Raw genomic sequence first — 14,418 nt, forward strand, 5'->3', positions numbered from 1 at the left:
ATTGGAAAACAAATAATTGGGTACTCTAAATTTATTTTTTTTAAATGAAGGAGACATGCCTATTGCCTGTCCAAATTGATATTGACAGACGCGTTTTATTTTGGAATCTGGAGCCGACAAAATCTTTTAAGAGAGACCACAGGAGTTTCAGAAGTGTAGTTTGTTTTGCTTTGTACTTAGATTGCACTGGACTTGCCTCTGGCAACTCTCAGACTAATGGAACCACTCCAAATTTTTGGCTGCCTCTCACAAGTTCTGTGTGCCAAGAATGCAATTCCCATTTGGCATCCATTATATTCAATTGGAGTGAAGTTTGATAAGAGCGTGATTCAGTATTTGGGCAGGCAGTGCCCTGTTAAATATTGTACCCCCCCCCCGCCCCAAATATTTACTGGCTTCATATATGCTATGAAGACCTTTATGAGGAACTGTGTGTTAGATGAATGTACTTTACCAAAGAGGCAATAGGACAGCTCTGCCAGATATTGCTGCTGGCGGTTTTCCTAAATTAAGTACCTTCTTGGATTTTAAGGTTGAAATTAAGTTGTACATGTGGGCACAGCTCAGGAAAGGCATAAAATTGCCAGAATCACAGCAGGATGTTTGTTGAAGTGCATTGGAAACAAATGAAGCTATTAGAAAACATCCATATAATTATATATAGGTTATAATAATAATAATCGTTATTATTGTCACAAGTAGGCTTACATGAACACTGCAGTGAAGTTACTGTGAAAATCCCCTAGTCGCCACACTCTGGCGCCTGTTCGGGTACACGGAGGGAGAATTCAGAATGTCCAATTCATCTAACAAGCACTTGTGGGAGGAAACCGGAGCACCCGGAGGAAACCCACGCAGACACGGGAAGAACGTGCAGACTCCGCACAGACAGTGACCCAAGCCGGGAATCAAACCTAGGACCCTGGCGCTGTGAAGCAACAGTGCTAACCACTGTGCTACTGTGTGTGAATGTTTTCTAATAATCGAAATATAACATTGAGCTGCTTTCAATAGAAATATTTATCATTATTAATTTAGACTGAGGTTAATTTCTTGGTATCTCACTTCAATTTGATTTAATATTCTCAAACAGCCAATATATTGGAGTGTCTCGAGGTGAGAAATTGCCTCTAATGGAAACCTTGCACAACTCTGTCATTTCACAAACTGCAGGCTACTTCCTGTCTGGTCTGTGCGTCATTCTGTTAGAAGGATGTACACAGTGACATCCCTTGTTGCACTGGTGTCATTTTAAGGGCCAAATATTCAAGTTGCAGGTAATGTAATTTTTGTATTTTGCTTTCTATTGCTAAGTGTTTGGAAGTATTTTGCAATGCTTTCGGAGATTAAAACCATAGACCCACAGAAACATTACAGTGCAGAAAGAGGCCCCAGACCATCATGTCTGTACCGAACAAAACAGAAAAAGGAAACTAGTCGCTCATTTTAATCCCATTTTCCAACAACTGGTCCGTAGCCTTGCAGCACTTCAGATGCAGATCCAGGTACCTTTTAAATGTGATGGGTGTTTCAGCCTCAACCACCAACTTAGGAGTGAAGTCCAGATGCCTACCACCCCTTGGTAAAAAAGGTTTTCCACATGTCCCCTCTAATCCTTCTATCAATCATCTGAAATCTATGCCCGCTAGTAATTGACTCCTAGCTAGGGTAAACAAGTCTTTCTTGTCTACCCTGTCCTGGCAGCTCATAAATCTGTACACCTCAATTAGGTCACCCCTTAGCATCCTCTAGCATGTTCTAAAGAAAGCAGCTCTAGCCTGTCCGGTCTCTCTTCATTGCTGCAATTTTCAAGTCCTGGCAACAATCTTGTATTTATCCTCTGCGCTCTCTCCAGAGCAATTATGTCCTTCCTATAATGTGGTGACCATAAGACTGAAAGACCATAAGGAACAGGAGTAGGTCATTCAGCCCCTCGAGCCTGCTCCGTCATTTACTAGGATCATGGCTGATCTGACATTCTTCTCATCCATTTTAGAATAGAACAGAATCATGGAATTCCTACAGTGCAGAAGGAGGCCATTCTGCCCATCGAGTCTGCACAACCCCCTGAAAGAGCATTCCATGCAAACCCACTCCCTCGCCTTAGTTCTATAACCCCTAACCTAACCTACACATCCCTAAGGGGCAATTTAGAATGGCCAATCCACCTCATTTTCCTACCCTTCCCTAGTAAGCCTTGATTCCTTTACTGATCAAGAATCTATCGATCTTAACCTTAAATATACACAAGGGATCTGCTTTCCTTATGTCTCTGGAATCCTTCCACTCAGGCAGGATCCAATCACCACCTGTTACTGGGTAGAATATGGCCTTTAGGCCAATTCATTGGACACCAGCCAGTCAATCGAACTGGGTCTGAGTTGTCCTGTTCACAGCTAGCACCATGTACTATGTTGCAACTTTCTGAATTCTTTATTCTCTCTGCTGCTTGACATAAAGATACATAAAGATAAACTAGTTCAGCAGGGGTCTGGGAACCTGAATTGCAGCTCCAATATACAGGAGGTTGAGAGTAGTGAGGTCAGGAGTAAGGTTTCAAAGTTGCAGGAGTGTACCGGCAGGCAGGAAAGTGGTTTAAAGTGTGTCTGCCTTAATGCCAGGAGCATCCGAAATAAGGTGGGTGAACTTGCGGCATGGGTTGGTACCTGGGACTTCGATGTTGTGGCCATTTCGGAGACATGTTTAGAGCAGGGACAGGAATGGTTGTTACATATGCCGGGGTTTAGATATTTCAGTAAGCTCAGAGAAGGTGGTATAAGAGGGGGAGGGGTGGCATTGTTAGTCAAGGACAGTATTACGGTGGCAGAAAGGACGTTCGATGAGGACTCGTCTACTGAGGTGGTATGGGCTGAGGTCAGAAACCGGAAAGGAGAGGTCACCCTGCTGGTATTTTTCTATAGGCCTCCGAAAAGTTCCATAGATGTAGAGGAAAGGATTGCAAAGATGATTCTGGATAGGAGCGAAAGTAACAGGGTAGTTGTTATGGGGGACTTTAACTTTCCAAATATTGACTGGAAACGCTATAGTTCGAGTATTTTAGATGGTTCCGTTTTTGTCCAATGTGTGCAGGAGGGTTTCCTGACACAGTATGTAGATAGGCCAATGAGAGGCGAGGCCATATTGGATTTGGTACTGGTAAATGAACCTGGACAGGTGTTAGATTTGGAGGTAGGTGAGCACTTTGGTGATAGTGACCACAATTCGATTATGTTTACTTTAGCGATGGAAAAGGATCGGTATATACCGCAGGGCAAGAGCTATAGATGGCGGAAAGGCAATTATGATGCGATAAGGCAAGACTAAGGATGCATAGGATGGGGAGGAAAAGTGCAGGGGATGGGTACAATTGAAATGTGGAGCTGGTTCAAGGAACAGCTACTGCGTGTCCTTGATAAGTATGTCCCTGTCAGACAGGGTGGAAGTGAGTGTTCGAGCGAGGGAACCATGGTTTACTAAAGTAGTTGAATCACTTGTTAAGAGGAAGAAGGAGGCTTATGTAAAGATGAGACGTGAAAGTTCAGTTAAGGCGCTCAAGAGTTACAAGTTAGCTAGGAAGGACCTAAAGAGGGAGCTAAGAAGAGCCAGGAGGGGACATGAGAAGTCTTTGGCAGGTAGGATCAAGGATAACCCTAAAGCTTTCTATAGATATGTCAGGAATAAAAGAATGACGAGGGTAAGAGTGGGGCCAGTCAAGGACAGTCGTGGGAAGTTGTGTGTGGAGTCCGAGGAGATAGGAGAGGTGCTAAATGAATATTTTTTGTCAGTATTCACACAGGAAAAAGACAATGTTGTCGAGGAGAACACTGAGATACAGGCTACTAGACTAGAAGAGCTTGAGATTCTTAAGGAGGAGGTGTTAGCAATTCTGGAAAGCGTGAAAATAGATAAGTCCCTTGGGCTGGATGGGATTTAACCTAGGATTCTATGGGAAGCTCGGGAGGAGATTGCTGAGCCTTTGGCTTTGATCTTTATGTCATCATTGTCTACAGGAATAATGCCAGAAGATTGGAGGATAGCAAATGTTGTCCCCTTGTTCAAGAAGGAGAGTAGAGACAACCCCAGTAACTATAGACCAGTGAGCCTTACTTCTGTTGTGGGCAAAGTCTTGGAAAGGTTGATAAGAGATAGGATGTACAATCACCTGGAAAGGAATACTTTAATTAGAGATAGTCAACACGGTTTTGTGAAGGGTAGGTCATGCCTCACAAACTTTATTGAGTTCTTTGAGAAGGTGACCAAACAGGTGGACGAGGGTAAAGCAATTGATGTGCTGTATATGGATTTCAGTAAAGCGTTTGATAAGGTTCCCCATGGTAGGCTATTGCAGAAAATACAGAGGCATGGGATTCAGGGTGATTTAGCTGTTTGGATCAGAAATTGGCTAGCTGGAAGCAGGCAAAGGGTGGTGGTTGATGGGAAATGTTCAGCCTGGAGTCCAGTTACTAGTGGTGTACCACAAGGATCTGTTTTGGGGCCACTGCTGTTTGTCATTTTTATAAATGACCTGGAGGATGGCGTAGAAGGATGGGTGAGTAAATTTGCCGATGACACTAAAGTCGGTGGAGTTGTGGACAGTGCGCAAGGATGTAACACGTTACAGAGGGACATAGATAAGCTGCAGAGCTGGGCTGAGAGGTGGCAAATGGAGTTTAATGCAGAAAAATGTGAGGTAATTCATTTTGGAAGGAATGACAGGAAGACAGAGTACTGGGCAAATGGTAAGATTCTTGGTAGTGTGGATGAGCAGAGAGATCTTGGTGTCCATGTACATAGATCCCTGAAAGTTGCCACCCAGTTTGAGAGGGTTGTTAAGAAGGCATACGGTGTGTTAGCTTTTATTGGTAGAGGGATTGAGTTTCGGAGCCATGAGGTCATGTTGCAGCTGTACAAAACTCTGGTGCGGCCGCATTTGGAGTATTGCGTGCAGTTCCGGTCGCCGCATTATAGGAAGGATGTGGAAGCATTGGAAAGGGTGCAGAGGAGATTTACCAGGATGTTGCCTGGTCTGGAGGGATGATCTTATGAGGGAAGGCTGAGGGACATGAGGCTGTTTTTGTTAGAGAGAAGAAGGTTAAGGGGTGACTTAATTGAGGCATACAAGATGATCAGAGGATTAGATAGGGTGGACAGTGAGAGCCTTTTTCCTCGGATGGTGATGTCTAGCACGAGAGGACATAGCTTTAAATTGAGGGGTGATAGATATAGGACAGATGTCAGAGGTAGGTTCTTTCCTCAGAGAGTAGTAAGGGTGTGGAATGCCCTGCCTGCAACAGTAGTGGACCAACATTAAGGGCATTTAAATGGTCATTGGATAAACATATGGATGATAAGGGAATAGTGTAGATGGGCTGTAGAGTGGTTTCAAAGGTCGGCGCAACATCGAGGGCCAAAGGGCCTGTACTGCGCTGAAATGTTCTATGTTCTATGTCCATTAAGCATCCATGGATAAAAATGATAACGGCAAAAAATAAAGAAAGGGGAAATAAGGGAATCATCAAGAAGAATCCTTACTAACCTGGAGACCCTCCTAGTGAACCTTCTCTGAACCGCCTTCAAAATATCTTTCCTTAAATGAGCGGACCAAAATGGGCGGCTGGTAGCACAGTGGTTAGCACTGTTGCTTCACAGCGCCAGGGTCTGTGTGGATTCTGCACATTCTCCCCGTGTCTGCGTGGGGTTCCTCTGGTTGCTCCGGTTTCCTCCCACAAGTCCCCAAAGTCATGCTGTTAGGACATTCTGAATTCTCTCTCAGTGTACCCGAACAGGCGACTAGGGGCTTTTCACAGTAACCTCATTGCAGTGTTAATATAAGCCTACTTGTGACAATAATAAAGATTATTATAAAAATTGCTCTCTGTACTCCAGATGTGGTCTCACCAGTACCTGTGCAGTTGCAGCAAGACTTCCTTACTCTTATACTCCAACCCCCTTGAAATAAGGGTCAACATTCCATTATCTTTCCTGATTACCTGCTTCACCTGTGTACCAACTTTCTGTGTTTCCTGCACAAGTATCACAGAACTGTATACACAATTCAAGCTGTGACCTTATGTTTTATTCAGTTCCATCATTACTCCCCTACTTTTGTATTCAATGCCTCAGTCAATAAAGAAAAGCATTCCACATGCATTCTTCACCACCTTGTCCACCTGTCCTGCCACCTTCAATGACCTGTGGACGTACTCGCCAAGCTCTCTCACTTGCTCAACCCCTCTCAGTATCTTCCCATTTATTAAATATTCCTTGCTTTGTTTGCCCTTTCCAAAAGCATTACCTCACACTTTCCGGATTGAATTCCATTTCCACTTCTCTGTCCACTCAACTATACCATTGATATCATTCTGGAGTCGATAGCTATCCACTTCGCTGTCAACAACATGGCCAATTTTTGTGTCATTCATCTGCAAATTTCCCAAACATGCAACCCACATTTAAATCTAAATCATTAATAAAAAACACAAACAGCAAGAGCACCAACACTGAGCCATATGGAACACCACTAGAACCTGCTTTCCATTTGCAAATACATCCATCAACCATTACCCTTCGTTTCCTGTCATTGAGCCAAATTTGGATCCAATCCATCGCCTTTCCCTGTATCCTATGGGATCTCACCTTTTGGACCAGCCTGCCATGTAGGACCTTTTGAAATATCTTAACGAAGTCCATGTAGACAACATCCATAGCACTACCATCATCAATCCTCATTGTTACTTCCTCAAAAAATTCTTTTAAGTTAGTAAGACACAAAGGCTGGGATTCTCCCTTCTGGGGACTAAGTCCCCATGCCGGCGGGAGAACTGGCGCCAATCACTCTGGCGTCAACAGGCCCCAAAAGTGCGGATGCCAGAGAGGTTGGCGCCACTCTAGCCGGCGCTGAAGGGACGGCGAGTTCACACATGCGCCGAAGGGCCGGCGTGATCTTGCGCATGCGCGGATTCGCCAGCATGATTCCGCGCATGCGCAGACAGGCCAGGGTATTTTGGTACTTGCGCGGGGGGTTCTCTTCTCCGCACCAGCCATGGCAGAGCCCTACAGGGGTCGGCGCGGAAGGAAGAAGTGCCCCCCATGGAACAAGCCCGCCCGCAGATCGGTGGGCCCCGATCACGGGCCAGACGACTGTGGGGGGCCCCCCCTGGGGTCGTATCCCCCCGCGTCCCCACCGAGGACCACCCCCACCGGCTTACCTGCCAGGTCCCGCCGGTACGTGAGTTGAGTGATTCATGCCGGCGGGATTGGCCAAAAATGGACGGCCAGAGAATACGTCAGCCGGTGGGGGGTCGGAGAATCCCGCCCAATGTTCCCCTCACAAAACCATGCCAACTATCCCTGATGAACGAAATGAAATGAAAATGAAATTAAAATCGCTTATTGTCACAAGGAGGCTTCAATGAAGTTACTGTGAAAAGCCCCTAGTCGCCACATTTCGGCGCCTGTTCAGGGAGGTTGTTACGGGAATTGAACCATGCTGCTGGCCTGCCTTGGTCTGCTTTCAAAGCCAGCGATTTAGCCCTGTGCTAAACAGCCCCAGTGATCAATCTGTTCTGTCTCTCACAATTGTTTCCAATAATTTACCAACGCAGAGGTCAGACTGCTTGGCCAATTGTTTTCTGGCCCATCCTTCGCACCATTTCTAAATATTTGTACAATGTTCGCAAACCTCCAATCCTCTAATACCTCACCTGTGTCCAATGAGGATTGAAAAATGATCCTCAGAACATCTGTTATTTCAACCCTGAGTTCACAGCTTGGTATACAAGCCATCTGGCCCTGGTTATTTATCCACCTTCACAGATGCCAGTCCCTCCAGCACTTCCTCTCTCACTATGCTTATTGTGTTGCCAATTTCAACCGGAGACATCAATAATGTTGCTCCTTTTAACTGGATACTAATATGACCATTATTAATGATGATATTGCTTTTCAGAGTTGCCAGGTATCAAGGCTCATTACTATAAGCTTCACTTCCTCCGGTTCATCCAGACCGTACATAACTGTCTGTTGCCTTACTCGCTCAAACAAATGATACGGGTCTGCTGTGAGTTGGCATGGTTCTATTTTGTCGCAGGCATCTCTCAATTGTGTGATGGTTAGTGGGGTGGTGTACACAAAATCGTTCTCATCGTCAATCGGTGACCTGCGCTGCGTGGTGACTGGATTCATGGGGTTGTGCGCTGCCTGTGCAGTCGGTGGTGCGGGTGCTTTCCTTTTCGGGGCCTGGGGGGCTCTATTCTGATTCTCAGTGTCTTCTACATATCTATGGGCAGTTTCATTGAGTTCCTGCCAGTCGGGGCCATTTTCCTGGTCTAAATTTGGTCCAAAGGTGTCTCTGAATCCGTTTTGCACTGAGAGCAGTGACTGCAACTTCTGTATTTGTCGTCTACATTTGGCGTGATCTACTGAACTCTGCCTTTATTCTGTTGTGGAACTATGGAGTGCTCGTAAAGCTGCCTTCAAATCTGCGCATTGTTTCTTTAACTGTTCCACCTGTTGTTCAGTCTCTTCTCTTACCAAAACTGTGCGTTGTGTATCTTGGTAGGCCTTATTGTATTGTGTCGGAAAGCTGCTTAGGTGAACTATACGAGATTGGAGTGTCCGTTTGACATCAGCCATCTCCTTGTCTTTAGCTGCTAGCTGCTCTCGGAGTTGCTCATTAACTTTCTTACATTCACTAACCTTTCCCTCACTCATCTCCTCTTTCTCTACAAGCTGCCTGCGGAGCGTCCTCACGACCTCCTCTGTGCCTCGCAATTGTGCCAAACAGGACACGATTGCCATCAGCTTACAAACTTTTCCTACATTCTTTTTATGTATCTTGGTTAGGTTGTCCCACCAGGTTTGTCCTATACTGCCTGGACCTGACTCTTCATTCAAACAAAACTCGGACCAAAGGGGCCATCCTTTCCCCTTCAAGTACTTTCTCAATTCCTCTTCCCATATGGGGCACTGCTCTGCTCTACTGGTCGCTGCGACCTCGGGTTCCTGTGGATTCATTAGGCGTTCCATTGCCTTTGCTGCCATTTCTACTAGTATCTCTGTTTCTCTACCGTAATCTCAGTTTCTCTACCGTAAATTTGGGACAGGGGGAATAAGGCGGCGATTTGAACAGCGGGTATGGCTTCGGCTATTTTCCGGTTCACAATACTCCCGATAGTTTTACGCAACAAAATCTAACGAGGTTACCTTATATCCCTGTTCGTACGCATGCAAGTTAATACACACTTCCGAATCTTGGAGATTTGATCGAATCGGGCCTTACACTTGTGGTTTCTTTCACTTTTCCTAATTGGATTTCTAATTCAACGTTTTGTGGGTTCTCTCGGAGTGACAAAATCACTTCTAGGTCGAGTCCCGTCAGAGTCGCCGATAATGTTGCCAATTTGCACCAGAGACGCCAATCATGTTGCTCCTTTTAACTGGATACTAATATGACCGTTATTAATGATGATATTGCTTTTCAGAGTCGCCAGGTATCAAATGATACCACCACAAGGTTTAGCCGGATATCGATCAAAGACCCAACAACCAGTTAGTTAGTTCAAGTTCAAGGATAGTTTGTTTACACACAAGAATTACTTCGACATGCAACATAAAACACTGCAAGCTAAATTACAACTAACACTACAACAACCTGTACTTAACTTCAGGCACCTGGCTTTATGCAGAGGAACAAGGCCTTTGTTCGGATCTGGTGTGGCTGGGTCTGGAGAAGTGACTTTGCTTCTGCTGGGCTCATCCGTCTGGTAGCGATCGTTGGTCTTGAACTTGCTTCTGCTCGTGGTGCTGCAATTGGTTTTGGTCACAAGCCGGGGCCAAGAGAGTGCCGGTGCGCCGGGGCCAAAAGAGACTGAACACATGGCATTGTCACTCTTTATCCTTCTGGGGTTTCCCGCTCTTTTGGGCGGTCCTTAATTTTGGACCCAATAATTCGTCAGGCTTTGATTACTGCCTTCGATTTTAGCCAATAAAGTGGCGGGTGGCTTGATGGCAGCGCATGTCCTGAGCGGTCATTGACCTTGGCTGTTTGGGCTTCCTGGGTGAAGGGAGTGGCACCAATGAGTCTGTATCTATCTGATACCTGAGTACAAGTCTTTTGTTCTGGGGAAATGGGACATTAGAATGCAAATCAGCTGGGGGTTTCGATAGTGTCTGGTTATCTAGTGGCAAATATACACTTAAGCTCTGAGTTCGTCTGGATCCTGCATTGGCCATATTTCCCGTGATTCTTTGCAAGTGGCCATGTTTCCCTTTGTAAGTGGTCATGTTTCCCTTTACGAAGTCTTACAACACCAGGTTAAAGTCCAACAGGTTTGTTTCGATGTCACTAGCTTTCGGAGCGCTGCTCCTTCCTCAGGTGAATGAAGAGGTCTGTTCCAGAAACACATATATAGACAAATTCAAAGATGCCAAACAATGCTTGGAATGCGAGCATTAGCAGGTGATTAAATCTTTACAGATCTGTAAAGATTTAATCACCTGCTAATGCTCGCATTCCAAGCATTGTTTGGCATCTTTGAATTTGTCTATATATGTGTTTCTGGAACAGATCTCTTCATTCACCTGAGGAAGGAGCAGCGCTCCGAAAGCTAGTGACATCGAAACAAACCTGTTGGACTTTAACCTGGTGTTGTAAGACTTCGTACTGTGCTCACCCCAGTCCAACGCCGGCATCTCCACATCATGTTCCCCTTTGTAAGTGGCCATCCCAGATGGCTACAATTGTACCTAATGTTTAACAATCCTCCTATTTAACTACGATGTCTGAATCATCCCGATCCTCAGTGAAGACAGAGCAGAGTATTCAATAAGAACCCTGCCCATATCTTCTGAATCAACCCACAAGTTGCCATCTACATCTCTAATCGGCCCTACCTTTTCCTTAGTTGTTGTCTTGCTCTTAATATGCTAGTAAAACATTTTAGGATTGTCTTTGGTTTTCTTGCCAATATTTTTTAATATTGTCTCTTTGCTTCACTAATTTCCATTTTTATCTCACTCCTGAGCTTACAATACTCCTCTCGGCTTTCTACAGTATTAAGTCTTTTGTGACTGTCATAAGCTTTCTTTTTCTGCTTTATCTTGACCTATATGCTGCTGGAAAGCCAGGGGGCTTTAGATTTGGCAGTATCACCCTTTCTCAGTGGGGGGACAGGTCTACGCAGTGCACATAGAATTTTGCCGATGAATACCTCCCACTGATTTGACACCGTTTTTTCTTCTAATAGCTGTATCAGGTCGATTCTTACCAGCCCACCTCTCTGCTTTGTCAAATTTGTCTTCCCCCAATTTAGACCTTTTACTCCTGATCTCTCTTTGCCCTTTTCCAAAGTGATGTTAAATCTAACTATATCTCTAAAATTATCCCCCACTGTTACTTCATCCACTTTCCCAGCTTCATTTCCTCAGACTAAGTCCCAAATTCTGCCCCCTCTCGTTGGATTTGTTGTATGCTGACTAAAAAGGTTCTCTTGAATGCAGTTCAAGAATTTTGCACCCTTTGTGCCCTTCCCAATGTTCGTATCCAAATTGATATTGGGGTAGTTGAAATCCCCAACGGATACTGCCTTATTGTTTTTGCACTCAGAAATCTGTCTCCAAGTTTGCTCTTCCAACTCACTTCCACTCTTTGGGGGTCTATAGTACTGCCCTTTTTTATTTCAGAGCTCAACCTATATAACCTCGTTTCATGCTACATTTAGTATGAAATCCCTCCTCACAACTGTAAGTGATTCTTTAACTGATAATGCTACATCCCCTACCTTTTTATCCCCCCCCCCCATCTTGCCTGAAAACTCTATATCCAGCAGTGTTGAGCTGCCATTTTTGCTCTTAAGCCAAGTTTCCGTTATAACAATGACATCAGGCTGCCATGTGTCTATCTGTGCCCTCAGTTGCTTCATTTACTATGCTCCTTGTGTTTAAATATATACCTTTTAACACTGTCTGTAGCGCACAAAGACTTACAAGAGAGACGAGAAGCGATGAAGTCGATTCAGGCTTTATTAAGCGAGACTTGTCCCCAGCAGTTCAGCAACAGAATGAAGCGGCGGGGAGAAGCTCGGGTTCTTATACTCCGCCTTCAGGGCGGAGCCAGGAGTCAGCAGCCAACCAGGACCCGGGATCTGTCAGCCAATAGCATCACGGCTTCACAGTCCCACATGACCCCTAATACATACCACCACATTCACCCCTTGTTAAAAAGGAACCCGGCGGGGTGGTGGCTCGCATGGTGGTTGGGGTTTACAAGGCTGGCCCTGGAAGGAAAATTTCGGACACGTTACTACAGTTTTAGCCCTACACTGGGCTATGTACAAGTTTGTGAAACTATTTACAATATTTAGCAAGAAAGAAATTTTTTTTGTTACAATACAACAACATTCTTGGTGTCACGCGGATGCCACGAGTCTAGCGGGCGGTCTGGTCTTCCTCGTCGATCGCCTCAGCCCCGGTGGTGGTGCAGGTGCTTGTTCAGGCGTTGTCGTCTCCGGGAGCGTTTCGGTGTTTGTCCCTGTTTCACTCCTGGGCGGGCACGGGAGGAGGACCGATCCCCCCGGGAAGGGGGCGGTCGCGGGGTGCGCCGGTGGCAGGGAGGGGATGATCGGTGTCAGGGGGGTGTGTGTGTTGCCGGCGGGCACCAGGTCCCGCAGGGAGACCGTGTCCTGTCGGCCGTCGGGGTACGCCACGTAGGCGTACTGCGGGTTCGCGTGGAGAAGGTGAACCCTCTCGACCAACGGGTCCGATTTGTGCGCCCGCACATGTTTCCGGAGCAAGATGGGTCCTGGGGCCACCAGCCAGGTCGGCAGCGACGTTCCAGAGGAGGACTTCCTGGGGAAGACGAGGAGGCGCTCATGAGGCGTTTGGTTAGTGGTGGTACACAGCAGCGACCGGATGGAGTGGAGAGCATCCGGGAGTACCTCCTGCCACCGGGAAACTGGAAGATCCCTGGACCGTAGGGCCAGCAGGACGGTCTTCCAGACCGTGCCGTTCTCCCTCTCTACTTGCCCGTTCCCTCGGGGGTTGTAGCTGGTCGTCCTGCTTGAGGCTATGCCCTTGCTGAGCAGGAACTGGCGCAGCGCGTCACTCATGAAGGAGGACCCCCTGTCGCTATGGCTATACGCGGGGCAACCGAACAGTGTGAATATAGTGCCAAGGGCTTTAATGACTGTGGCTGCTGTCATGTCGGGGCAGGGGATGGCGAAGGGGAAACGAGAGTACTCGTCCACCACGTTCAGGAAGTATGCATTGCGGTCAGTGGAGGGGAGGGGCCCTTTGAAATCCAAACTGAGGCGTTCAAAGGGGCGGGAGCCTTGATCAGGTGCGCTCTATCCGACCTGAAAAAGTGCGGTTTGCACTCTGTGCAGATGTGGCAGTTCCTGTTGACTGTACGGACCTCCTCCACAGAGTAGGGGAGGTTGCGGGACTTTACGAAATGGTAGAATCGAGTGACCCCCGGGTGGCAGAGGTCCTCGTGGAGGGCTTGGAGGCGGTCTATTTGTGCGTTGGCACATGTGCCACGGGATAGGGCATTGGACGGCTCGTTCAGCTTTCCGGGACGGTACAAGATCTCATAGTTGAAGGTGGAGAGCTCGATCCTCCACCTTAAGATCTTGTCATTTTTAATTTTGCCCCGCTGTGCATTATCGAACATGAAGGCTACCGACCGTTGGTCGGTGAGGAGAGTGAATCTCCTGCCGGCCAGGTAATGCCTCCAATGTCGCACAGCTTCCACTATGGCTTGGGCTTCCTTTTCCACTGAGGAGTGGCGGATTTCTGAGGTGTGGAGGGTCCGGGAGAAAAAGGCCACGGGTCTGCCCGCTTGGTTAAGCGTGGCCGCCAGAGCTACGTCGGATGCGTCGCTCTCGACCTGGAAGGGGAGGGACTCGTCGATGGCGTGCATCGTGGCCTTTGCGATATCCGCTTTGATGCGGCTGAAGGCCTGGCGAGCCTCTGTCGACAGGGGGAAGGTAGTGGACTGTATTAGCGGGCGGGCCTTGTCTGCATACTGGGGGACCCACTGGGCGTAATATGAAAAGAAACCCAGGCAACGTTTCAGGGCTTTGGAGCAGTGGGGGAGGGGAAATTCCATAAGGGGGCGCATGCGTTCGGGGTCGGGGCCTATTATCCCATTGCGCACTACGTATCCCAGGATGGCCAACCGGTTTGTGCTAAAAACGCACTTTTCCTCGTTGTATGTGAGGTTCAGGGCGTTAGCGGTCTGGAGGAATTTTTGGAGGTTGGCGCCGTGGTCCTGCTGATCGTGGCCGCAGATGGTTACGGTGTCGAGATACGGGAACGTGGCCTGCAACCCGTGCTGGTCAACCATTCGGTCCATCTCCCGTTGGAAGACCGAGACCCCGTTTGTGACACCAAATGGGACCCTTAGGAAGTGGTATAGAC

The sequence above is a fragment of the Scyliorhinus torazame genome, chromosome 8 (genome assembly GCF_047496885.1).
Source record: "Scyliorhinus torazame isolate Kashiwa2021f chromosome 8, sScyTor2.1, whole genome shotgun sequence".
Taxonomy (NCBI): domain Eukaryota; kingdom Metazoa; phylum Chordata; class Chondrichthyes; order Carcharhiniformes; family Scyliorhinidae; genus Scyliorhinus; species Scyliorhinus torazame.